At 36.4% G+C, this 15,211-nt stretch overlaps 1 long non-coding RNA gene across 1 annotated transcript; it reads right to left on the bottom strand.

Annotated features, from left to right (window-relative positions):
- LOC136830145 (uncharacterized) lies at positions 1 to 5,635 on the bottom strand. Its single transcript, XR_010850559.1, has 3 exons — positions 5,502 to 5,635; positions 2,689 to 2,774; positions 1 to 675 (listed from the first exon to the last, which is right to left on the bottom strand). It is a non-coding gene; the product is annotated as an uncharacterized lncRNA (long non-coding RNA).
- Between the last annotated feature and the right edge of the window lie 9,576 nt (positions 5,636 to 15,211).

The following is a 15,211-nucleotide window of genomic DNA, read 5'->3' as shown; positions in this document are numbered from 1 at the left end:
TGCTTTATTTTTTATTTTTCCCTCTTATTGTACAGGATGTGTTAACTTTACTTTCCATTATTCATAATGATATTCATTATCAAATATATTTTTTTGTTGAAAAATCTTTGCTGCAGAATTTAATGAATGACAAACCCCAACACAGATTTGTGCAAGGAAAGATTCTGAGAACAGTAAATAGTAGTGATTTATGCTAGAGAACACTTTGACCACAAGATATATTATGAAGATCCAGGCAAGACTAGAGGTAAAGCTACCATGATGTGTAAGGGAAGCCCTAAATCAGAAATGCTGTAGATCTCTGCTACAATTTTGAATTTGGGGTCTTCCCTTGCACATTTGGTAGCTTACCCTAGTGTTTCTTGCACAGACCTTCGTAACATATCTTGTGGTAAAGACTGTTCTCTAGCGTAAATCTCTACACAGTTTTCAGGATCTTCCCTTGCACAAATCTCCGTAGCAACTTCGTCTTCCACAGGGCTTTGTAGCACAACTTTCGTCACAGGCAAGGTGCTTCTGACGATCTTGTGGTATGTCCTCATTTGCAAGAAGCAATCTTGCAGTATGCCCTCATTTGTAGTCTCATGTATTAAGCTTCCACTAATTTTCATTCTTCAGGGTTGAAGTCTCTTGCATATACTCCTACAGCATTTCTCTCTAACTGAAAGATGTACCCTGTAAAGCATTAGGTAAACTTTATATAAAGTAAAGAAACATTAAATCTCAAAAGTGTAAAGAAATTGGAAAAATCTAAACTTCAATAAAGTAAAGAAAATCAAAATGTTATCAATCTAAATTTAAGTTTAGCAATCAAAGTCTCAAATGGAGTGGGAAATTTGTTTTGGTTTGAGTAATGAACTTGACAAAAGTCTAAAAACATTTTCAAGTAAATGAAGGATGTACCCTGTAAAGCATAGGTAAACTTTAATAATGTAAAGAAACAAATCTAAACTTCAATAAAGTACAAATTAAAATTTTAATAAAGAAAAATCCAAATCTAACCATCAATTGGAGTCCTCAAATGGATTTGGAAATGGTTTATGCTTTGGGTAATGAACATGACGAAAATGGAACCATTCAATTTTTATGCATTTCCTAAGTTTTAAACATTCTCAAAACGTCTGAAAGCTCTGGACAAGAGTCACGAAAGATACTTCCTTTAATAATCTTGTTTAGATTTACACAAGAATAGTATACTTTCCATTTCATTTTAACTATCTCAGTATGCATCCTGTGATAACTACTTGCAAGTGTTATATTATATCAGGGAGAGATCTGAAACAGACTTGATTCTGGCTCTTTTGTGAAGAGTGGACAGGTACCCACGGGGCAATATGTATACACTTGGTGATACACATCAAGACTTTCCTGGCTCAAAATGCATCATAGAATACAACTTATATGTTGACAAGGTGTCACCTTTAAGAGTTGGTACCATTCAAGCTGACTATCACAAAGGAATTGACAGGCAAAGACTATGATAGGTAATAAGTATTAGGGTGCAACATTAGCATGATCAAGTAGTCAAATTACAAATGAAGATTGAGTAGCGAGTTCAAGGCACAATGGGGTGACCAGCCAAACACCCTCATAGGAATAGCAAGATGACCCTTTGGGTCACATCTAAAGCTAAAGGAATGTAATTACATGGAGATGGAAAAGAATATTTACTATTAAGCACTATAGGCATTAAGAATGGCACCTTCCTCCTCATTGTCATACTTCATACTTTCATTCTCCTGAACTGAAATGGTGGAACTGTCATGAGAATCAGAATCTCATTTCCGTATGACCAGTAGGCCTAGCTGCTGCAGTGAAGTCCTAATGCTAGACCAGCACCAGAAGAGTCAGAAAGAGAGCTACTAAAACCTAAAAAGTCGAAACCACCAGCACAAGCACTAACTGTGTGGGGACTTCAAAACAAACACCACATGGTTTGTGTAACTATCAAGCACGTCACTGAGAAAGGGAATAGCCTCCTTGAAAAATGTTACATCTGTACAAACAAGGCCTATTATAAATTTATGGTGAAAAGCTTCAGAATAGACAAAACCACCTCAGGGGTGAAAATCCTAAGAGTAAAGGAAGCACCACCAATAACAGACAACTTTTACTGGCCGGCTAATGAGTACAGTAACAAGAAACTCAGCGTTGGCTAAGACATTAGACATTAAAAGATAGTTTGCAGCTACTAAAACACTGCTACAGGAAAGCAGTGTCCTAGGAAACTAGAGGCTTAACACCTGAAGGGGTAAGCAAGCAGTTAAGGTCTCCCCATGACCTCCAAAATCTTACAAAAAGTTAGTTGAATCAAGTTGTAATGGCTACAGACACTGGAGAGAGAGAGATGCTAAGACAGTCTCGGTAAGAATTTCAAGAACAGATGGAATTTAGATGCAGCAAATGCAAACTTCACAGCTGACCAACACTTCAAAGAATATAAAACCTATCGAATTGATACACGAAGCCACAGAGAACTTTGGAGAAATATTTGACGTAATAAAAAATTATATAAGCTAGCATGTGTCTGATGAACAGTGGTCACCATAAATGAACAAAATCCCAGTTTCCCATTTCTGTAGGGTACACATGTTTTCTAAATAAACATTTCATTTGGAAAGTATAGTGTTTTGAGCTGAGGAAGAAGCTACAAATTAAATAGCCAATAATTCTGACTTAATACTTAACTTTTCTCTGAATCCAGTGGTCAATAGCACTTATTTTAGGCTGTAAACTCTACATTTGGTTCCAACAGTTATCAGTCTCTTGCACATCTGTAAAAACAGCAAAAATTAGTTTTGATCCTGATAAACGTCAAAAAGGCTGCGTATTCAGTCAGTCCTTAACATTAACATAAAACAATACAGTATATGGAACCGACAAAATGGTAGACAATGACATTATAATTTTTGGAAAAACACCATTTTCAAAATACAAATAGAAATATGTAAAGTACTTTGTAGAAAAACGTCAGGTGGATATTCAAATTGTTGAGTTTTATGCAAACGACACACTTTAAAAAGCTAATATGAAATTCAGTAACTGCTGTCATGAAAACTGTTAGATTTCAGAATTCAAGTAAGTCCAGTTACTCCCCGTGTTTATAGAATAGGCTGCATCAGGAACATCATTTACGAAAGGCCCCATGATTTAATATTATACAGAAAAACTATAATTGCTGTCAAAGAATTAAATGCAAAGGGATGCTCGAGTTGATTAGTGGATAAAAGGACTCTCTTAATAGCATTACTTACTTAAAAGTGACAATTAGTCATTTGACGGCCTTAATTAAGTTTGCAACGTTTGACACGTGACTTGTGATAAAATGATTTTAATATAGTAAAAAGTGATCCCTTTAATAGAAAGATTTTATATTCATCTAACCTTGGAATATGCTTCATTCATTTTTTCACTACGACCAAAATTTTTCCTAGGTATTCCCTTGTGAATCGAGTGCATAAACATACAGATGTAATGCTTATTCCTCGGGCAGTTTATAATATTTCGCTAGTACCATGATTTATTCCAGTAACTAAAACGTTGATTTCAATGCGATAATGACATAAAAACTGAATGAAAGCTAAACTAATTTATGGCAACTTAATAGGAAATTAGAGGTTCCCTGGGGATGCAAGTTTTACCATTTGTAATAAAAAAAATGAAATCTACAAACCTTTTTACTTAATGTTAGCCTACTGATTTCACCGATGGCTTCTTAAGCTTATCAAAGACCACTTAGATATATCATCAAAAGCAAAGGCATTCTTTCTAGAACAAGATAAATGCTATTAAGATTTTTGAAGCTACAAGAAACCCATCCATGGGTCTACCGAAGGCCTTTAACGCTCAAGAAACTTGCACATCCCAAGATTTTGTTAGAAAATGAGAGAGAGAGAGAGAGAGAGAGAGAGAGAGAGAGAGAGAGAGAGAGAGAGAGAGAGAGAGAGAGAGAGAGAGAGATCTAATTACCTCGTCGAGGCTGACCACTTATGAGTTTAGATATGGATATATTTTATCCGTATCAATCCCTCTCGTTTCATCATCTCTCCGCCTAGGCTGAAAAACACAGCATTCTAATAACCATCTACCTAGTTCGATGCTTAAGTCAAGACATTGCCAAATGGATATTAAGTCAAAGTACTTAGTGTAAACCCCAGTGGGCCCCGTCCCGTTCGGAGAGCGATTGATTATGGGCCTAAGTAGCCTCGACCATTACCTCCAGACCTTTTAAATCACTGTTGTTTCCTTCCAGCCGGAATCCACAAGCCTACGTGAACACTAAAAAAATCCCAAATTTCCTTCCTGACATATCTACAACCACACAAGGACTGTCCTCACAATTTCTCCTAAACTGATTGGTGCCAAATCCTTCAAGAGGCACGGAATCCGGTTTAATTTTATTTTTAACCATCATCACAACTTGGTGTTTAAAATATCCTTTTGCTATGTTTAAAAGTGTGCTTTGAGCGTTGCCCAATTGGAATGAACGGTAAAACAAAAGACTATCTCGGTAACAGTAAATTTACGTACTAAACACATTGAGGAGACTTGGACCACAGTATAAAAACTCCCAATATCCAATGGCTGAAAGTGAAATGACAACTGGAATTCTACCCACTAACCTAATTCCGTTCAATTGACAGACCAATATTCTCATTAAGTTAAAAAAGTATGTCTTCGTTGTCCACTCAACAAAATTCATTGATTAGCTAATGAGCCAGTCCGATTTACTTATGATCAATGAATCACTAAGTCTTTTATATCTGATACATATACATTCAAATCTAGAACAAATGTCAATAGCCTTCTATATTCGAATTGGCAGAATCATTTTTAGTAACAAAACACTCAGTTTGCATCTATGTTTATTATTATTAATTATTTGCATTTTACTAAAGTCAAGGTTAAAAAGAAAAGTAGTCCTATTTTTTCAACACCGATTTTTTCCCCTTGGATATTAAATGTAATGTTAAGTATATATAGCTACCATTATCTCCTGAAAAGTGACGTCAAGACCTTTCTCTACCCTTTTATCCTATGGGGAGGGCCTAGGGCAGGTGGAACCTGCTGCTTCTGGAACCACAGTCTAACATTTTAATTTGAATTACAGTTAATAGTGACATAATTGCTACATTCTGTAATCTAATTACTTTTCCTGTCAAGAACAGTGAGACTAAGGACGGTTAATGATCAAGGATAGACAGGTATTCCTTCATGGTCCTACAACTGAGTAACACATGAAAAAAAAAATCATATGACATCACAATATTTCATACTCATCATCCAGGGCTATTTTTACCCTAGAACTTCAACCAAAAACTTCACAAAATGCCCAACCGGCTCTCACAATGGCTGGGGCCTGCTTACCTACCTTCAATCACCACAATTATTTCTTGATTTATGGCAGTTTTATGATTAATATTTATTGTCAGATATGTATATTAGGCTTATAACCAGTTATACATTTAAAACCACTAGTGAAAAACACATATAATACATACCCATCGGAAAAAAATGCATTTAAAATTGCCACAGACACAATCAACCTTACACAGTCTAGACCCCTACTGAGGTAGCTTCCCAGACCCAGAGAAGAGCTGAACTGCTACAGAAGACTCTTCTTGGCCAATCAGAGTCCTCCACAACGACAAAGGGCATAAGAACGATGTATTGGCTTCTTCCATTGGCTGAGGTCTTTGTATAGCATCTTGTTATAGGCTAATGACAACAGCCCGTTTTCACCTTACACTTGAAACTCAAAGGAAAACTTTCTGTCGTAAAGGGGACCCATTTTCTTTCGATTTCTTTGTAAAGTCGAAATCAATGCTTTCAATTTCCTACTGATTTCCTGCAAGACTAAGAAATATAATCTGTAAGCATTATAAGTATATGAAAAATAACAATGTACACTTAAAGACAAATGACGCATTTTGATTCCACAACAGAAAATGGTCTCACTACAAAGAGGTTTCTACCAAAATAGGCCCAACCAGTACTTTGCCCATAACTCTCTGATACTTATCTTTTATCGTAAACTACAGATTTACCCGAGAGAGAGAGAGAGAGAGAGAGAGAGAGAGAGAGAGAGAGAGAGAGAGAGAGAGAGAGAGAGAGAGAGAGAGAGAGAGAGAGAGAGAGGGGCAAGTGCTCGCAAAACGTGAAATATACAAAGTTTCATGAGCGAGAAAAGTGGCGTAATTCACTTGATAAAGTGCTGTTGCCAAAGTGTTATATGCATTCCAATAGGACCAAGAAAATGTCGAATTCACGAAAAGCCCCCAAAACACTCTTTTTAAATTATGCTTTGCTCGGTCCTCTCATCAATCTCCTGCTGGCAAAATTCGATACTGAATTGCATCTTTCATAAAGGAGTGCTTTCATGCGAGCAAGCAGCCATATCCTTTACATAATTGCTTTTACATATTCGTAATTACACTAGCATGTAGTGTAATTGGTGTGTATATATATATATACACACACACATACGATACATAGATTATTGTGCAAGCCTATATAAGGGTATAGGTCTAGCAAATCAGCAGTTATAACAGTTTTACAGAAAATTAGCAATGAAATATGAATGTAATCAATATAATTCACTTACAATTCTGTAAATAAAATTTGTATATGTTTACTTCTCGAAAATTCAATATTTCCTTTGTCTAAGAAATATTTATAATTTTTAAATAGTCTATATGTCATTCAACAAAAAACCTCGCTATTATTTCTTCTAAATATTTCCAGACAAATAACGCTCATTACCGCCATTAAAAAGAGAGAGAGAGAGAGAGAGAGAGAGAGAGAGAGAGAGAGAGAGAGAGAGAGAGAGAGAGAGAGAGAGAGAGATTTTACAAATTATTTAAGACCACGTTAGAACTATTCTCGTCCTCTGTCAAATCAAAGAAAACAGTTTAGTTGGGAACTAAACCATTACTAATACCTAATTTAAAAGGTTAAAAATATAGTGTAATTCACCATTAACTAAATATTAACTTATACCTCACGATTAAAGTGGTTATAAATTTATATATAAATGTTAAAGGGAAAACTGAAACATCACTGTTCCGTAACAATGACATTTTAAACAACTAGGCCTACACAAAACAACAATAATAATAGTGACAGTGATAATACTCTTTTTTTTTTCCTTTAACACGAACCATTCTTCACTATACAATGACATTAAGAAGATAGGCAGCAATAATAATGATGATGATAATGCTATAATGAATGATAATGATGATTATGAATGTCTCCAAAGTTGGCTTTTTGATTTACGAAAAATAAATTAAATAAACAAATAAAAATATCCAGAGAGAGAGAGAGAGAGAGAGAGAGAGAGAGAGAGAGAGAGAGAGAGAGAGAGAGAGAGAGAGATCCTTTAACCAACATAAACCGAAATAAAACCAACCTGTTTGAAATTATGGTGTTCAAACGCCTGTAGAAGTTTATACAGTTGTACCAAGAAGTCATCTGGGATGAAGTTGCAAGCCCCATACCCTCCTCCAATCCTACGGCAGTCAACTAACCACCGGGTACATAATTCACTGCTTAGACGAGCTTGGGAACAATTTGATATTTCAGGAGAGGTTGAAACTACTCAGTCATGTATATAAATATATAGGACTATGTTTGTAAATACCCTTATAGCATATTCCTAAACGGACCTAAGGACGGACAAACCAGACCCGGATAGACGTACGTACGGACGGACGGCCAAGGCGTCAGTAGGAACGTACAAAAAGGAGCGAAGCCCCCTCCCCCCCCAAAAAAAAAAAAAAAAATAGGCGCCGTTAACGACCAGAGTTGTTCAACTCTTTGGGGGTAACAAGAAGTTGGCGGAGAGAGAGAGAGAGAGAGAGAGAGAGAGAGAGAGAGAGAGAGAGAGAGAGAGAGAGAGAGAGAGAGACTCGGTTGGGTCAGCTATTGAAAGCAAGGCAGGTGGAAAGCGTAATGAGGAAGAGAGAGAGAGAGAGAGAGAGAGAGAGAGAGAGAGAGAGAGAGAGAGAGAGAGAGAGAGAGAGAGGTAGGTTCCTTGGCGTGGTGGAGGAGGAAGAGGAACTGCCGAGAGAGAGAGAGAGAGAGAGAGAGAGAGAGAGAGAGAGAGAGAGAGAGAGAGAGAGAGAGAGAGAGAGAGAGAGAGAGAGAGGAAAACAGCATTTGGATGTATGGATATCCAATCATTGCATAAACACGTACATTATACGTATACATATGTATACATTTTATGAAAAACTATACATAACTAGACAATATCAGCATGACGAGATCCTTCCAACAGAGAAATATCCTTCGTTCTCTCCTACTGAGGACTTCCTTTTGCTCCCCAACCTCCCCCAACCCCCAAGAAGGACTCAAGAGCAACGTAGGACCCACCAAAAGGAGATTGCTAAAAATTGCATTGCAATCCCGCCATCCTTTCCTGTTCCCAAAGTTATGAATATTCAAAGACGCCGGCGACGAATCACAGGAGGAGGAGGAGGAGGAGGAGAGAGGAGAGAGAGAGAGAGAGAGAGAGAGAGAGAGAAATGCTGATTCGTATGCATGTTAAATCGATTTATATGATTAACATATCTACATGCAATTTAACTAATTCTATATAATGGAAACAATTGATATTTACACGAAATTGAACACTATATATATATATATATATATATATATATATATATATATATATATATATATGCAAAAGACTTATAAAATGTATAATTCAGCATTTTATTCGTTTCACAATTATCGTATAATATTAATCTATTTTATTAACTCTTTACTGTTACCTATCTATATTTTCATAATTTCAAACTGATTTGATGTTTTATGTTAATAAATCACAATTTATCTTTTTATCAATGTCTATAATTTAGGGTAGGGGCTGGGGTGGGGACGACTATAAAGGTCCCCTCCCTCCCTCCCAATATCCAGGGGTAGGACACCATAGGGACCCCCGTGGGTAGGACACTCCCTTTCCAGGTGTGTATATATATATAAAGTGAAGATTAAAAAGAAAAAGTCTTTAAAAACGAGGGGTTTCCGTGGGTGGGGTGGTGGGCAGGAAAGGGGGAACGGTGACCAAAAATGATAAGGTATGTAAGGTTGGGCCAGCGCCCAAAAATCTTTGGCGTTAGGGGACCACTTCAAAAATTAAATAAAAAGAATAGTACAATATATATATATATATATATATATATATATATATATATATATATATATATATATATATATATATATATATATATATATATATATATATATATACATATATTAATCTCTGGCTTCCTGGAAACTTCCCTTTGGGGGAAGGGGTGAGGTTGCAAGGCCCGACCGACTTGCAAATGTACAAAATATGCTTCTTTGTATTTTAGATTATGACATATTGATAATATCTGCACAGTCCCTAGAATGTGCTTGCTGAAACAACCATGCCAAAAAAAGTAAAACAACCTTTTGCACATTGCAACAACATCGTGGCGTTGCAACATTCATTGTTTGTCAGTGCAGGGGAAGGTATGAGGGAGGGGGAAGTAACAAGGGAGGGGGAGGAGGAGGGGGAGAGGGGGTAGATTGACACAGGATATGATAGGTACCACGCCAGAAAGCTGTGGAACAATCGTCATTAATTGACTGTTTACTCTTGCACAATGACACCAGGAAGTGGTGAGGCGCTTGATTTGCTGCTTTGGAGAGAGAGAGAGAGAGAGAGAGAGAGAGAGAGAGAGAGAGAGAGAGAGAGAGAGAGAGAGAGAGAAACCTTTAAGAGCAACAGATCCAGTGGTAACAATCGCTATTCACGGAAAAAAACTAAAATCGAAATGATAGTATGGAAATAAACACGTGATTGGTCTATCAGAATAACGACAGAAAAATCACAATAACAATATAAATAACAGGGCATCACTGACCTTTGAAACTGTGACGTCTAACAAATAACTGACGTAATAACAGAATTAGTATCTTGCTATTCAGCCCAGGGAAAAAAAAGTGATGGTTCTCGTATTAATTGTTGCCTCTCAGACGTCAATTTTTTATATATAAATATTCGTTAGTTTGGGAATGAAATAAATATCCTTGCTTTTATTTATGATAAATGAATGTATAAATATTATACACATGTATATATATGTATATTATATATAATATATGCATATATATATGTGTATATATATATATATATATATATATATATATATATATATATAACAAAAAAGAAAATCAAAGTATACCCCAAACCGCCTTTCATAAATCTCTTTTTTCAACATGGCGAGCTCGCCCGCGCGCAAATTTTAATAAGGCATAAATAACGCTCTAAAACGGGGTGTGTAAATAGTGTATAAAAATACATGTATGCAAATAACATTAATAATGTTGTAGCAAGCGAGGAATATTGCAGCCAGAATTTACTGTATTAAATTTATTCAGGGCGTTATCAAACACTGGGAAACATTCTCTTATTTTCATGGCTATCTGAGGTGATCTGTTATCCTCTAAAGGCGGTTAGGTTAAACGAATTAAAAAAAAAATATCCACTTCACAGTTTTGGAGTTTTCTTTCCAATTCTGTGTTTCCTGACTTATAAACTAATTGGTTTTGATGGGGTTGAAGGAGTATTTGCTATCATAATTGCAAAATGGCAAAAAAAAAAAAAAAAAACATGAAGTCTAGTGATTGTGATGCTCGCTTTGCTAATAGGAGGGTCCTGGGTTCGATTCCCGAATGGGAAGGAATGCTTGAAAAGATTTCAGTATATATATACACACACCCACACACATATATATATGTATATATTTATTTATACTAATGTGTATATATATATATATGTGTGTGTGTGTGTATATATATATTATATATATATAAATTTATATATATATAACTTTCTAACGAAAATATAATGGTCATTCAACTCCTTCCAATAAACTAATTACTCTAAGTAATTGCAATATTGCCTAATTATTCTGCATTTCGAATTTAAACATAACAATATCCCACACAAACCCATTCTGAGAGAGAGAGAGAGAGAGAGAGAGAGAGAGAGAGAAATAAGCCATTAATAACACGCGTAATTAATTGATATTCTAAATATGACTAATTATATTAAATGTCACTTACAATGGCGATTCTTTCGGGTAATGGTCTGGTCTGGTCATTAATTCAATTTGGCTTCATAACTGATATGCGGGATAATTGCGTTTTAGCGGAATTGCGCGCACGCGCGCCCGAGTGTTTGTGCGTGCGTGTGTTTGGACGCGTCTCTCTCACATACGCTTTAAAGACAGCACTTGTTTCCTCTCTCTCTCTCTCTCTCTCTCTCTCTCTCTCCCTCACACTTTCGAGACAGCACTTGTTCCCCCCTTAAAATCAAATTCGTCTCTCTCTCTCTCTCTCTCGCTCTCACTTTAAAGATAGCATTTGTATATTTATGTATTTTTGGATGACAAAATTCAGTGGTCAATATATGTAATATTATGTATGAATTTTAGAGTATTCCCAGTAATATATTTCCCGTGTCCATGCATGTATGTTTGTACGTACGAATGTATTACACATTTATTCACATATAAATACATTTGTAACGTGGCTTCACAAACATTCGCAAATGCTCTATGGAATAAACACCCATTTCAATCGTTTGATCTGCGCTACGCCATGAAAATAGCGCGTAAAAAAATAAATTAAGTAAATTGCATTAGGCGTTTTTAGCTAAATTGCCCTGGAGAAGAATTAAAAAAAAAAAAAAAAAGGAAGTCGACTTTTTACCCAGTCACTGTTGTCAAAACACACGCGCCCTTTGATGGCGTCGGTCTATATAAACACTTTTGGATAGAGGAGGCTTTATCATAGGCTTTTGTGGGATAATTTCATTATACTTAAAAAATGAAAAAGTATTATTTAATTAAAAAAATCCCTCTCCGGTTTATGTACATAGTTTTTTTTTTTTTTTTGGACGCATGTAGTTGGAGTGTGGCAACTTGGTCTAAAACTTTTGAGTTTAAGGGGACAGCGTGGATGGTTTGTTTATGTGTTTACTTATTTTTTTAAGTAGTTAAAGTAATTATCATTCTCTCACTAGGTACTGGGGCCTATGAGGTCATTCAGCGCTGAAACGGAAATCGACAGGTGTAACTTCAGGAAAACCTCAAAGAAGTTGCACTATAAATCAGTTAGGAGAAGTTGAGGAATATAAAAGGAGGTACAGTCAAAGGAATGAAAGAGGTTGCAGCTAGAGGCCGAAGGGACGCTGCAAAGAACCTTAAATAATGCCTACAGTGCGCCGCATGAGGTGCACTGAGGGCGCTAACCCCCTTACGGAGCTGCTGGCTTAGGCTACCTCCCTCTTTCACTGAATATTCAGATTATATCTCGATCGAAGCTTATAAGAATTATATATACATTTTACTTTAATGAAAGACTTCACATTAATGAGTAATGGGCAAGAATAATGCCCTTGAAGGATAATTGTTGTTTATTACATTATTATTACATCACAACGGGAAATTATCTTTGCGCTCATTAATACGTTTTCAATGAACGAAGACTTGGGTTAGGCCTATAAAAATATACAACTGGAAAAAATGGAATAAAATAATTGTCATAAATGTCATAAACGAAATTCACTCAAGCACAAACAAATTAACAATTGTAGAAGCAAATTGATAATGACATCTTCAAATGCAAATGTTTTCTTTAAGTTACAAGTGGCAATGGTCAAGGTGGCAATCGCGCATGCGCTTTGAGTACTGCCAATCTCTTAAGGATTTCTGTCACGTGATGTGATGATAATTTGGTAAAGCGATGCACAAAGAGAGAGAGAGAGAGAGAGAGAGAGAGAGAGAGAGAGAGAGAGAGAGAGAGAGAGAGAGAGAGAGAAAGGATAAATGTCGCAGTATCAATAAATTTCACTTTGGAGCAAACTTACCTTGGTAAGACATGCCTAGGCCTATTCCCTCCGGCAGTCCCTGAGTTTGGTGATATTTTCCTTCCTCGTTGACTTTGTGACAGTTCATTCTCATCATATAATGAAAAAAAGTGCAATGGCCGTTAACAATGACACGAATATAAGCTGATTTGTTACACCAATTGCGTGGTCTGAATTTCCAAACCTAGGCCTAGGAGCAGCTCGCAACAAACACGCTATAAAGGGCATTACGTTTCACACTTCTTTAACTACAAAATCGCTACAGAGTCCTGTAATACTCGATGACGACCAAATAAGTGTAGATATTGACGGTTTGGTTACAACTGTAGAACTGTTTATACATAGCTCGGCTGCCCGTTCTCTATTTCGTTACTTTCGAAAGTATACAGATTTTTTCTATCAAGTTCGATGTGAATTGTGACTATTTGCTAATTCTAAAACGATATTAATAATTCTAGTGATTTAAATAAACAATTACCTTCAGAATATCTCCTGAAAGTCCTTTTCAACTACCTGAAAAAAAAACACCGTCATATACGATAGGGCGTGAAATGAAACGACCGCATTTTACATAAACAATCTATTTATACAAATTTTTAACAAGTTCATTTTGGACACAGGGTATAAAGGTTTTTTTTTTTATCTATTAGGGAGTCCTCTTAAAGATGTATTTTACAGGTTGTAAAGATGTTTGTTCATGGCATAATCTACAGGGGAGTATGTGAAGAAGGAATATAGTGACGGCAAAGAGGAAACTCAGAGTGGAGCGGAGTGGGTGACCTTTTCGGGAAGGTTAGGGAGGGTGAAGGCGTGGATAAAATTGTGTGTAATTCTATATAAAAGTGACGGGTGAGGAGAGGGAGGAATGATGGAATGTCGTCGGAGAGAACTCGCCCACCATCATCATTATCATCATGCTGAAAGTGCCTAGAGGTTCGTAGAGAACGCCTCCGCGTAAACAAACGCCCCGCGAAGAGGTTCTCTGAACTTGCGGATGTTGGGGACACCTGACTCGTTACGACAAACGGCCATTTCGAGTTCTCTCTTTCAAAATCAACATCCTCCTGGATCTTTCAAAGAACTGGGATGAACAGAAGCAATTAAAAATACAAATAAATATTAAATAAACTCACGAGAAACTGTAGGATACAAAGAAACTCGACTAGAGACAATAAATAACACAGACGCAAAACGAAAGTAGTAGGAACCACTTGCAAAATAAGACATACAAACTCCTCCAGGCTCCATGACAAGAAGAATGATTTTCTAGCTTTACTGGATTGCCAATAAAGCGCGCATCTACTGCACCAGACTCTACGTTACACCTAAAAGTCGAAAATAAAAGGAATCCCATTGGATGGGGTCACCGTTATACAAAACTCACCGAAGAGCTGGCCGGCTCGAAAAATCATGACGAGAGGAAAGCTTCTTGTGTTTATAACTCTTGACTGGTATCACTTATTTACAGGGACCATGGAGCCGGGAGAGAATTTAAGGGTCTGGTTGTTCAAACAATGATTATCATAAGTTAAACCCGCGAGGGACAGGGGAAGGTGAAGGCCACCACCCCCCATTTTTGGGAAATCATGACCCGGAAGTGTAAATAGAAAGATTGTCACAGGAAATAACACTTAAAACACACTTAAGTTCTCAGAAGAATAATATGTTATCTGTACAGCTGTTATCAAACAAACGTAACAAAAGTGGATGAGATTTGTCTTTTTATTTTATATTTTTTTCCCACTTAATTATACCTGTCTTTTATAATGGACTTTATTATATATGAGGGCGTCATGTTCACGCCCTCAAGGACATGACTGGGCCAAGGCGTCGATGGGTGGTGAACCGTTTTTTTTTGGTGGGGGGGAACTTACAGTTGGCTGTAGTTGTACATGAAATCTCCTTAATTTACTCAGTTATAAAATAAAAAAAAAATAAGTACAACAGTACTTTTTAAAGAACAACTTAAGAAAAGGTACATCACCATCATTTTATAATTAAAATAATGAAACAAGCAAAAATTAGAAGACAATGCTACTGGCCCCACCCACTGCCAAAATAAGCAGTCACTCGAGATGATAAAAAATACAATTACAAAGATATTTAATTCCTTGATACGTTTAGATTGTTATGAAAAATATATAAAGTAATTTTTGAGTTTTGGTAAATTTTTGGAAAAGATGGCAGGTGTCTAAAGGGGAATCTATTTTGATACCTTCAGCGACTCGGTGCGAAATTGCAGGAAGCATAATTATGACTTTGACTGTTTAAAACACGAAAATGATTCAGCCTTTCCCT

Source organism: Macrobrachium rosenbergii, chromosome 46 (assembly GCF_040412425.1).
Source record: "Macrobrachium rosenbergii isolate ZJJX-2024 chromosome 46, ASM4041242v1, whole genome shotgun sequence".
Taxonomy (NCBI): Eukaryota; Metazoa; Arthropoda; class Malacostraca; order Decapoda; family Palaemonidae; genus Macrobrachium; species Macrobrachium rosenbergii.
This window is presented reverse-complemented; position numbering and strand designations above follow the sequence as displayed.